General features: G+C 40.8%; 1 protein-coding gene across 1 annotated transcript in view; it reads right to left on the bottom strand.

The window, feature by feature from the left end:
• Positions 1-12,871, bottom strand: part of SPTLC2 (serine palmitoyltransferase long chain base subunit 2) — a 92,702-nt gene that overhangs the window by 16,476 nt on the left and 63,355 nt on the right. The window lies entirely within an intron of this gene.

The raw sequence follows: 12,871 nt of genomic DNA, 5'->3' as shown, positions 1-12,871 counted from the left end.
GTATCTTTAATCCTATTATGCTCATCTTCCCTAAAACACAAATAGATTAAAACACACATTTCTAACTGACTAAATATTTGGGCAGGTTTTGACATTATTGTAAGTCACTCTTTGAAAAGATATCCAAACAATTGTTCTGTTATACAGAGCAACGCAATAAATGTAAAAGATCCGCTTGTAAAGGGCTAAGAACTATTTTAGAATCTTCTCAGCCATAAATACTCATGAATAAAAAAGGCTGCAGTAATTTTCATATACAGATTATAAAATCAGCAAGTTCATATTTTTAAAAGTCCAAGCATGATACATGACATAAGTTCTTATGACAAATTAACCAGACCTACAGATAGCTAACAAATGTCCTTAGAATTAGAATACTAACATATCCATCATTCATGGGAAGCTACTCTAGATAAGTTGGCCAGAAATAAGTCAAAATTAATACTCTTTATGTAGATAATTTCAAGTTGATCAGAGAAAAACACTCAAGCTTAGATTAGCCTAGTGTGAGCACTGAAGAGCATCATTTATGTCATTTAAGTTACAAAGAAGAAAGCAGATATTAAAGTGTGTTATATTTAAGTATGTTGGGAACTGATGAGCCAAGTCCCCTAATTTCCCCCTAGAAGTATCAATACATGCTTAATCTACATTTAGAAGATAAGACTTCTTCTGGCCATGGAGTACTAGAGGCTGGATTTATCTTCCTGCTGTAAACAATAGGAAACTGGACAAAGTACATAAACAATGACTTTTAGACACTGAACCACGGGGAGGGCCAGACTGTGCTGCCTGAAGGCAGGTTACAGGCCGCCGCACAGGGAAGGAGGGCCCAGTCTTGCCAGCTGAGGACATCTGAGATTGGAGTGGAGGGCTGTCAGTGAAATCAGAGCTGGGGAGGCTGCCGGGGCTAGAATTTGTTGGGCAGTGTACAGGAGCCGGGGGGAGGGGGTACGATGAGAGAGCTTTAGGGATCTGCAGAAGGGTCCCTTTGAACTTTGGGAAGGGTACTGATTTCTATACGCATGAAAAGAAACTAGCAGAGGCTGGGGAAAAGATCCATCAGAAAGCAATAGGCCAAACAATTCCTGCACCCACATGGAGCTGGGAATAGTTTGTATTTTTGTCCACCAAAATGTAAAGATCTTATAACATGTGGGTTGTCTAACAGAGTCCTCAGAAGGGGACTCCACTCCTATCACCTTGGTAGTGGAGATAAATGAACCCTAGACTAAAACTTGGTCTGAACCCACCCTAACCTTAAAAGCAAGCTTTGAAAGGATCCTATTGATTCCAAGAACAAAGTCCAACATTACCTAAAGGAAAACAACAAGATATAGAAACTAGCAATGTCCTACATATAATTTTAAAATTCCAGGCATTCAAAGAAACAGGAAAATGTGACGTACAACCGGGGGAAAAGTTAGTCAATAAAAACCGACCAAAAATAACGGAGTATTAGCAGATATGGATGTTAAAGGCCATTAAAAATATGATCTATATGTTCAAAAAGGTAGAAGAAACATGAGGAGAGAAAGGAAATATATGAAAAGGAACAAATGATTGCTAAGGCAACAATGCTGATGAATCTCAAAACATAATGTTCATTGAAATAAGCCAGACATGAGACTGCACACTGTATGAATTCGTTCGTTTGTATGAAACTCTAAAAAGACATACTGTAATGACAGAAAACAGATTCATGGTTGCCAGAAAGTATGGGAAAGGGGCTGATAGCAAAGGGGCAGAAGGGAACTTCCAGGAGGGATGATGAAAATATTCTAACCTTGATTGTGGCATGGGATTACAGGTGTGAGCCACTATGCTGCCCAGCCAACACCTTTAAAAAAATCACAAACCTTTTAGCTATCTAATCACAAATTAACTAGCCTCTGTTAAAAAAAAAAAAGTTTTTTCAAACTAAAAATGGAACTACCATACAATCCAGGAATCCCACTACTGCTGTTTATCGAAATAAAATGAAATCAGTGTATCAAAGGGATGTGTGCACAGCTATGTTTACTGCAGCACTATTCACAATAGCCAAATACGGAATCAATCTAAATATCAGCGGATGAATGGATAAAGAAAATGTGGCAGACACATTTTCGGTACACACAACGGAATACTATCCAGCCATGAAAAGAATGAAATGCTGTCCCTTGCACAACATGGATAGGTCTGAAGGTCATGATGTTAAGTGAAATGAGCCAGGCACGGAAAGACACATATCGCATGTTCTGACTCATGCGGGAGCTAAAAAAGTTGATCTCATGGAGGTAGAGAGTAGAACAGTGGTTACCAGAGGCTGGGAAGGGTAGGGAAAGGGGGATTGAAAAGAGGTTGGTTAATGGGTACAAACATATACGTAGATAGGAGGAACAAATTATAGCGTTTGATAGCACAGGATGACTACAGTTAACAATAGTTTACTGTGTATTTCAAAATAGCTAGAAGAGCTGAAATGTTCTAAACACAAAGAAATGATAAAAGTTTGAGGTGACGCATATCCTACTCTGATTTTAATCAGAGTATTTGATACTGTATGCATGTATCAAAATATCATATGTACCCCATAATTATTATTATGTGTCAATTTTTAAAAAAGGAAAGCCAGGCACAGTGGTGTGATTCTGGCTACTTGGGGGGCTGAGGTAGGAGGATCTCTTGAGTCAGAAGTTTGGGGCTGTAGTGAGCTATGATTGCACCTGTAAACAGCCACTGCACTCCAGCCTGGGTAGCATAGCGAGACTCTGCCACTTACGTAAAATGAGCCAGGGGCGGTGGCTCACGCCTGTAATCCCAGCGCTTTGGGAGGACGAGGCGGGCAGATCACCTGAGGTCAGGAGTTTGAGACTAGCCTGACCAAATGTTGAAATCCCGTCTCTACTAAAAATACAAAATTAGCCAGGTGTGTTGGCGCATGCCCGCAATCCCAGCGACTCGGAGGCTGAGGCAGGAGAACTGCTTGAACCTGGGAGGCAGAGGTTGCCATGAGCCGAGATCGCGCCATTGCACTCTGCCCTGGGCAATAAGCGTGAAACTCCTTCTCGAAAAAAAAAAAATTAAAAAAATTTAAAAAGGAGGGCTGGGCACGGTGGCTCACGCCTGTAATCCCAGCACTTTGGGAGGCTGAGGCGGGCAGATCACGAGGTCAGGAGATCGAGACCATCCTGGCTAACACGGTGAAACCCATCTCTACTAAATATACAAAAACATTAGCTGGGCGTGGTGGCGGGCGCCTGTAGTCCCAGCTACTTGGGAGGCTGAGGCGAGTGAATGGCGTGAACCCGGGAGGCGGAGCTTGCAGTGAGCCGAGATTATGCCACTGCACTCCAGCCTGGGTAACAGAGTGAGACTCCATCTCAAATAAATAAATAAATGAATAAATAAATAAATAAATAAATAAATAAATAAATAAAGTGGCTTGTTATCCTTTAAAATTGCTAGGCTGAACCATCAAACTGCCAATATGCTACCATTTTTTACCTTAAAACAGGCAATTTCTTACGGTTTAACTTTTTAATTTCAAAGAGAATTAACAGGAAAATAAAATAAAATAAATGTAGACAAATCAGTAAGCCCTGGCATTTATATGTTAGAAAATAGTTATCCTTTGCTCTTAAAGTGAAACTGAATCTTAACAGAAAACATGGTTACCCACTTTGACTTGAGTATCATATAAAATACCAGTTAATATTTATGCAAGAAGACCAATTGCTATTTAACGCCAATCTAGTAGCTCAGTCCTAAGGATTTTTCACTGCAGAGTTTCAGCAAGTATCAAGTCTAATACAGACTTGAAACAAAGAAGAAAGTTTAGCATTGTTTAAAAAAATACTAACTCTTAAGAGGTTTTTATCTTTGGCTCAGAAAGAACACAGATGGAAATATAAGAGGTCAGAATTCTTTCCTACTTTTCAAACATAAATCTTTACTTTTAAGGGTGATAAAAAGCATAAAAGCAATTTGGAGGAGAAAAATCTGTAATGACTTGAATTTTACAAATAAACTTAACTGTGTGGCTGTCATTTTGGACTTCTTCAATATGGTTTGTCAGAATAAAACTATTTTTAGGAACTCTACTGTAAAAAATCTACAGCTTGGCATGGAAGAGACAGAGAAAAGTAAACACGTAGTTAATTTCTGGGAAAATGTAGATAACTTTAATAGGTCATTTTTAGTCTTCAACCTCTTTACAATGAATTTTATTCTCAGGAAGAAAGGAATAGATATAAAAGATCAATAGGCTGTAATAGCATCATTAGATTATTTAGTTCTTTTTTTTTTTTTTGAGACAGAGTCTCACTCTGTTGCCAGGGCTGGAGTGCAGTGGCGTGCTCCTGGCTCACTGCAAGCTCCGCCTCCTGGGTTCACGCCATTCTCCTGCCTCAGACTCCCGAGTAGCTGGGACTACTGGAACCCGCCACCACACCCGGCTAATTTTTTGTATTTTTAGTAGAGACGGGGTTTCACAGTGTTAGCCAGGATGATCTCGATCTCTTGACCTCATGATCCACCGGCCTCGGCCTCCCAAAGTGCTGGGATTACAGGCGTGAGCCACTGCGCCCGGCCTCTTTTTTTTTTTTTTTTTTAATTGAGACGGAGTGTCACTCTGTTGCCCAGGCTGGAGTGCAGTGGTGCGATCTCAGCTCACTGCAATCTCTGCCTCTCAGGCTCAAGCGATTCTCCTGCCTCAGCTTCCTGAGTAGCTGGGATTACAGGCACGTGCCACCACGCCTGGTTAATTTTTTGTATTTTTAGTAGAGACACGGCTTCACTTTGTTGGCCAGGCTGGTCTAAAACTCCTGACCTTAAGTGATCCATCGCACCTGGCCTAGATTTAGTTCTCTTAAGGAACTAGAAGGCCTTAAAAAGGATGGAGGGTAGAGGTTGAAGGAGCACCACAATTATCTACCTACTGATAACCACTAGATATTGATAACCTTCAATCATGTTTACAAAACAGAATTAGATTTAGAGATCTTTATTAATCACTGCCAAACAGATTTAAGGTGTACCAATTGCTTTTCAATTATTTTTAAAAGGAATATTTTATCAAGTCTTAATCCAAATTTCTCAAGATTCTCAGCCATGCATGTAATCTTAAGGTTAGAAGGTACTACTATATTATTACTGAAATAAACTCCATAAGCCCTCCTAGATAGGTGTGACTTAGAACAGACAGTGTTCTATAAATTTTCTGAATGCTCAAGACTGTTTTTTTTTTTTTTTTTTTTTGAAAGCCAGGAAAAGATCCATGTAATAAAGTAAGGAATATAAAGGCAGCAGACATTTTTGTCTTAAACTAGTACTATTTAGCATTATACTTCAAAGAATAGACCGTGCACTCACCTGCTTAAGTAGTAATATTTCCAGTTTAGCTGATGAGCTTTTATACAACTTATACCATAACCAACAAAAACATGTTTGAAGCTGCAGCTTCAAAACTAACATTTCTGTTGTTAACTGAAATCTTTCAAAGTAAAGGACACAAATATTAAGGATGTTCAGCCAGAGTAGACCTCTTAATTCATATTATACTTCATTACACAGCTCCTAATCTTCTTAGATTCCCTGAATATGCTGATATATAATCTGTCTTCCTGGGGAAAATAAAATAAAATTACTGCTACTCCTCCAACTTATACTTTATAATCTGTCTTCCTAGGGAAAATAAAATAAAATTACTGCTACTCCTCCAACTTATACTTTCCAATTAATTACAGTGCACTGAAAGAATTTGAAATTGAAGAACTTCCCCACCCCTCTTTTCCTTTTCTTTTTTTTTTTTTTTGAGATGGAGTTTCACTCTTGTTGCCCAGGCAGGAGTGCAATGGCACGATCTCAGCTCACTGCAACCTCCACCTCCCGGGTTCAGGTGATTCTCCTGACTCAGCCTCCCGAGTAGCTGGGATTACAGGTATGCACCACCACGCCCGGCTAATTTTGTATTTTTAGTAGACACAGGGTTTCTCCATGTTGGTCAGGCTGGTCTCGAACTCCTGACCTCAGGTGATCTGCCCGCCTTGGCCTCCCAAAGTGCTGGGATTACAGGCATGAGGCACTGTGCCCAGCCACCCTTTTCTTCTTAAAGGTTATATTCTCAAAGCAGGTAATAGTTTTCTATATCAGTTCAGGGTCCCACAAATACAGCTCCAAGAATGGTTTCAGTTAGTTTTCAGCATTAACTAGGAATTAATGGGCATAAAGCAGGATAAAATATGGAAAAATACTACCTATCATCTAGCTCTAATATATACTATAATAGCAAATTGTGGTTATTTCATATCTTTTATTTAATAATTTATTATAAGAATTGAAGCTGTCAATTTTTTATATTAATCATCTGTTTCAAAGGTCTTATTTTTGTTACTTTTTGTTTGTTTGTTTGTTTTTTGAGACAGAGTCTCACTCTTATCGCCCAGGCTGGTATGCAATGGTGCAATCTTGGCTCACTGCAACCTCTGCCTTCCGGGTTCAAGAGATTCTCCTGCCTCAGCCTCCCGAGTAGCTGAGCTTACAGGCACCCACCACCACGCCGGCTAATTTTTTTGTATTTTTAGTAGAGACAGGGTTTCACCATGCTAGCCAGGCTGGTCTTGAACTTCTGACCTCAAGTGATCCACCCGCCTCAGCCTCCCAAAATGCTGGGATTACAGGCGTGAGTCACCGTGCCCAGCCTTATTTTTGTTATTTGGAAGTACACCTTTTCTCATATTTTACTTTGGTTGGATTATACTACAGAAAGAGAAGGAACACATTTCATTCCTGTGATGTTTCTCTTTGAAAACTTTTTTTTTTTTTAACAAATATGCCTTTTCTAGGACAGTTTAAACCAGGACATGACAAAGTATGTTCTCCACTGACAGAAATAAACTTACATACCCTTGATGTTTACTTTGCCTGGGTTGTGAGTGTGTCTCTATTGAAATCTAAAACTGGAACTTTTATCTTAAAGACCCAAGTGTTTATAACATCAGATAAGTCAAAGCAAACTGCGTTTTCAAAGGCTATTACCGAAGTAATTATGGAAGCTCTTAGTACTGACTCCCTTTAAGCAAAGTGAGTAAAGAAAATAGAAAGCACAGTGCTAGGCCCAATTAATGTTTGTTTTTTTCACTTTTTCCAGGAAAGCAATTTCTTTTTTTTTTTTTTTTTTTTGAGACAGAGTCACTCTGTCGCCCAGGCTGGAGTGTAGTGGTGCAATCTTGGCCCACTGCAACCTCCACCTCCTGGATTTAAGAGATTCTCGTGCCTCAGCCTCCCAAGTAGCTGGGATTACAGATGTGCACCACCATGCCTGGCTCATTTTTGTATTTTTAGTAGAGACGGGGTTTCACCATGTTGGCCAGGCTGGTCTCAAACTCCTGGGCTAATATGATCCACCTGCCGTGGCCTCCCGAAGTGCTGGGATTACAGACGTGAGCCACCTTGCCCGGCCCAGTAAAGCGAAGCAGGGGAATATTACATTTTGCTTTGGTTACTACATCTCTAAATATTACCAAGTCAACTCCCAGCCTGCCTTATCTCCTGACAAGACAGTACTTTATAGTCTATCATAAACAAATGAAAGAATATGTTGATTTATATTAATTTAAATTAACTAAGCACTCTCTTGCATTTATGGTGCTACAGCTAACTCCACATGTTAGAGCAACAGCTTAATCTCATCTCAGCTGGAGGTGTCTTGGACTTATGTGGAGGAGGAGACAGGAGTGACTATTGTTATTACATCATTTCCAAGAACTCCAAAGAGTGTGCATAGTAGAAAATCTCAGATGAAATCAGGTAATGCTTTCAAAAAAAGATAGCAAACCTGGGCTAAAAACATTTCAAATTCCCATCATGCTCAACACTTAAACCACAGGATCTTTTTTTTAAAATTTTATTTATTTATTTATTTTGAGATGGAGTCTTGCTCTGTTGCCCAGGCTGGAGTGCAGTGGCATGATCTCAGCTCACTGCAACCTCCACCTCAAGCGATTCTCGTGCCTCAGCCTCCTGAGTAGCTGGGATTACAGGTGCCCGCCACCAGGTTTGGCTAATTTTTGTATTTTTAGTAGAGGCAGGGTTTCGCCGTGCTGGCCAGGGTGGTCTCGAACTCCTGAACTCAAGTGATCCACCCACCTTGGCCTCCCAAAGTGCTGGGATTACTACAGGTGTGAGCCACCAGCCTAAACCACAAGATCTTTCAATACACCATATAAGTAACTTCTGAGAGGAAGAACAGACTTAGTAGGCTTTTCCACCTCTCCCTTTTAGAAGCAAGGCATATTTAAGAGTTATTTACAGCTAAGAAACTAAACTGATGCCCAGTGAGGTTACATATCTTAAAACAGAGAAACCGACTTGACTCCCTGGTTCTTCTGGTTTCAAAGACTGGACTCTTAACCATGACTCAATGATGTACTCTAGCTCCTGTATTGCTAGGATTGACTAAAAGGGAATGTCAAGTACTTAACACAGGAATTTAGAAGAGGAATAAGTGAGTAACTTTGTTTCATTACAAATAATCAACAATGCACGTTGGCCCACCCTGTTGAGACTCATCTACCTACTGTGAATTCTTCCCTAACACTGCCTCCACCACAACACACTGCTTCTCCTTCACTCTATTGCATCGTGCAGCATCCCAGGGAAAGAGGTGGGGCCAAAGATTTCCTTCCATCCTGCATTCTCCTTTCCCATTTTAATCTAGGATTTCTGCCATCCTGCATCTTCCAAAGAGGGCACCCTGCAAAATTTCAGTCAACCATCTCCAGTGTTTCTCAGTAAGACTGTTGTTGGCATTTTGGGCAGAACAGTTCTTCGTTGTTTAGGCTGTTTAGTCCCTTGCACAACATTGAGCATCGCTGGCCTCTGGGCTGCGCATGCCAACAGTGCCACAGCAACCTAGTGTGTGACCAGAAATACCTCTAGACTATTCCATATGCTTCTCAGGAAGATGGTACTCTTCCTGGTTAACTGTTCTCTACCATAAGCCCTGAAAGTTATTTCTTCACAGGGACCATGACTTTCTTCTTCTTCTTTTTTTTTTTTTTTTTTTTTTGTGATGGAGTTTTGCTCTTGTTGCCCAGGCTGGAGTGCAATGGCATGATCTCGGTCCACCACAACCTCCACCTCCCAGGTTTAAACGATTCTCCTCCCTCAGCCTCCTGAGTAGCTGGGATTAAGGCATGTGCCACCATGCCCAGCTAATTTTGTATTTTTAGCAGAGATGGGGTTTCTCCATGTTGGTCAGGCTGGTCTTGAACTCCCAACCTCAGGTGATCTGCTCGCCTTGGCCTCCCAAAGTGCTGGGATTACAGGCGTGAGCCACTGCACCCGGCCTGGAATGTTTTATACTGCAATCTGGGTGGTGATTAGATGAGTATATTTATTTATGAAAACTGTATGTGTAAGATCTGTACACTTCATTGTATGAATGTCAATACTTCAATAAGAATAAAAATAAAATTTTAAATACTTGGAAAATTACCCAAAGTTAAACAAAAATGGAATTGAGGTTAAATTTCTCATCTCTCTATTCATGATTTTAAATAGAACCAACTACTATTTAATAATACCCCTTTTACTTAAAAACAACAACAACAACAACAAAACAGAACCATCTAAATATTACAGGTGTGGGCTCAGGAACTCTCCTCTTAACCTTTGGTTTTAAGACAAATCTGGAAAAATACTGAAATTTTTGGTGCTGCGTATTCTAGGAATTTGTAAGACGGGGTTTAAGTGTTAGGAAAACAGCACTTCAAACTTACATGTCCTGAGGCAAGAAATGAAAGCTAGTCTTCCTTTCTTTCCCTTTCTCTGTTTAAATGCTCACGTGAATGAATACACAGAATAGAAAATCCTGGTAATAAAAATATTCGTTTTTAATCTGTGCATTTGCTTTAATTCTCATGAAGACATTTTCCCTAGATATTTTACTACTAGGTTTTTCTTCTGCATACCCTGCCAAGATGGGGAGGCTGACGGACGGCTGGCACAAAAAATTAGTAACTTAATATAAAAATCTGACTCTGGGCCAGGCACGGTGGCTCACACCTATAATCCCAGCACTTTGGGAGGCCAAGGCGGGTGGATCACGAGGTCAGGAGATGGAGACCATCCTGGCTAACATGGTGAAAGCCCATCTCTACTAAAAATACAAAAAATTAGCTGGGTGTGGTGGCGGGTGCCTGTAGTCCCAGCTACTCGGGAGGCTGAGGCAGGAGAACGGTGTGAACCCAGGTGGCAGAGCTTGCAGTGAGCCAAGATGGCGCCACTGCACTCCAGCCTGGGCAACAGAGTGAGACTGTGTCTCAAAAAATAAAAATAAAAATAAATAAATAAATAAATAAAATAAAAAATCTGATTCTGACTGCCTTTTTTGGAGGGCTATGGGACAATACAATTGAAATTATGAGGACACAATGGAGTACAAAATTATTCAGCAAAGAAAAAGTTAAAATGACACCACCATAGTAGCAAAGCATGAACAAATGCTTCATGTTAACAGAGAAGGTCAGTTTCAGGTTAAAAAATTTAAATGTCAGCTGGGCACAGTGGCTCACGCCTGTAATCCCAGCACTTTGGGAGGCCAAGGTGGGCCGATCACCTGCAGTTCGGAGTTTGAGACCAGCCTGACCAACATGGTGAAACCCTGTCTCTACTAAAAAAATACAAAAATTAGCTGGGCGTGGTGGTGCACACCTGGAGTTCCAGCTACTTGGGAGGCTGAGTCAGAAGAATTGCTTGAACCCAGGAGGCAGAGGTTGCAGTGAGCCAAGATTGTGCCATTGCACTCCAGCATGGGTGACCAGCGAAACTCCGTCGCAAAAAAAAAAAAAAAAGTAAATGTCTCTGGGTGAGTATAATAGGAATGTGTAACGAAGTCCTCCTAAAACAGTTCTTGTAGAAAGAATATGCTGTCTAGGATGACTGGAATCTGAAATTCTGAAAAGCAAATATGGTAATATTGACAAAGTAATAATTTCTCAGGACCTAACACCTTTACCAAATTAGTATGTTTGACTTCATTTTAAAAGGGGCAAAGCTGAGCAGAGAGTGTACATGCAAGCAGACAGTTTCGGGAAGGCTGGACTTGTACCAGGGCTTACGATGTTCCTGAGCTAAATAAACCTTAGGTAAACAGACCATTCTTTATGTGTGCAAGCATGTCCTTTAACAGTAAGAACTGCTGGGATTCCTGACTCCATTTATTCAGGAAATTTCCAAAAGTAATTTTTACTTCTTTCAAGAAAGGGGAAGTAGGTTGGGTAAATGAACGTTTAGATTTGATAGCAAAAGTAACAAAAAATATTCCTAAGTCTCTGGGGTTTGCTGGTGCCAACTGAATTTTGAATTCCCATTATAACCTCTACTTCTTTCTTTTAGAATAAATATGGGCTGGGCGCAGTGGCTCATGCCTGTAATCCTAGCACTTTTGGGAGGCCGAGGCGGGAGGATCCCTTGAGCTCAGGAGTTCAAGACCGGCCTGGACAACATGGCAAAACCACGTCTTTACAAAAAATACAAAAATTAGCCGGGCGTGGTGACGCACGCCTGTGGTCCCAGCTACTTGGGAGGCTGAGGTGAGAGGACTGCTTGAGCCTGGGTGGTAGAGGTTGCAGTGAGCTGAGAGCATGCCACGGCACTACAGCCTGCACAACAGAGTGAGACCCTGTCTCTCTCTCTTTCTCTGTCACACACACACACACACACACACACACACACACACAAGTGCGTATCTATAAAAAGTCTCAAAGGGAACATGTAAATTTGTTCCACTTCACATTATTTACTCTATATAAATAAGAGGTTTCATCAAATTCAATATTACCAATTTTTAAAAAGTGCTCATTTTGAGAAAGATGACAAATTCATATTGATAAATTCACCAAATTAAGTGTTAAAAGAAACTGTATACATACAGTGGTCGTGGATATGTTTCAGGATTTCTGAAAGAAACTTAAACACTAAAGAAGTCAAATTAGGAGGCTACTAACATTTCTGAAGCCTCAGGGCAGTCTAACTTTATGATATAAAAAATTTTTAACACAGAAATCTAGCATATAAAATTAAATAATAAACATTTCACATATTTCAGTGTATACACACACACACACACACGCTAAACATAAAGGAGATAGAAATTGATTTCACCAAAGGCAAAAATCTCACCAGAAGACTACACAGAAAGGGGAGAACATATTGTGCACCAGGGAAGCAGATGTCATTAAAAAAACAAATGCTGAGTACTCACGATGCACCAGATATTGCTCTAGACCCTGGACATACTGCAGCAAATGAAACAGACAAAACTCCTGCCTTTATGCAGCTTACATTCCAGTGTGGGAGATGGACAACAAACAAAATTAATACTCACTAAAGAAGTGTTTCAGGAAAGACCTGATGCAGCCAAGTGCTATTTCTTTCTTTTTTTTTTTCAGATGGAGTTTCGCTCTTGTTGCCCAGGCTGGGGTGCAATGGTGCCATCTTGGCTCACTGCAACCCTCCGCCTCCCGGGTTCAAGCGATTCTCCTGCCTCAGCCTCCCGAGTAGCTGGGATTACAGGCATGCGCCACTACAACTGGCTAATTTTGTATTTTCGGTAGAGACAGGGTTTCTCCATGTTGGTCAGGCTAGTCTCGAACTCCCAATCTCAAGTGATCTGCCCGCCTCGGCCTTCCAAAGTGCTAGGATTACAGCCGTGAGCCACCACACACAGCCCCAAGTGCTATTTCTATAAACTGCCAAGGCCCAGAAGCAAAAAGCACACCCAGCATATGCAATAAATATGAAACAGTGAGTGAGGGGAAGAGTGGGATAGAGGAGGTCAACAGATGGGCAGATCCCAAGGGCCCACGGGTCTTCACTGACTTTA

The sequence above is a fragment of the Hylobates moloch genome, unplaced genomic scaffold (genome assembly GCF_009828535.3).
Source record: "Hylobates moloch isolate HMO894 unplaced genomic scaffold, HMol_V3 SCAFFOLD_16, whole genome shotgun sequence".
NCBI lineage: Eukaryota > Metazoa > Chordata > Mammalia > Primates > Hylobatidae > Hylobates > Hylobates moloch.
The sequence above is the reverse complement of the archived record's forward strand: the minus strand, read 5'-3'. Positions and strand labels throughout refer to the sequence as shown.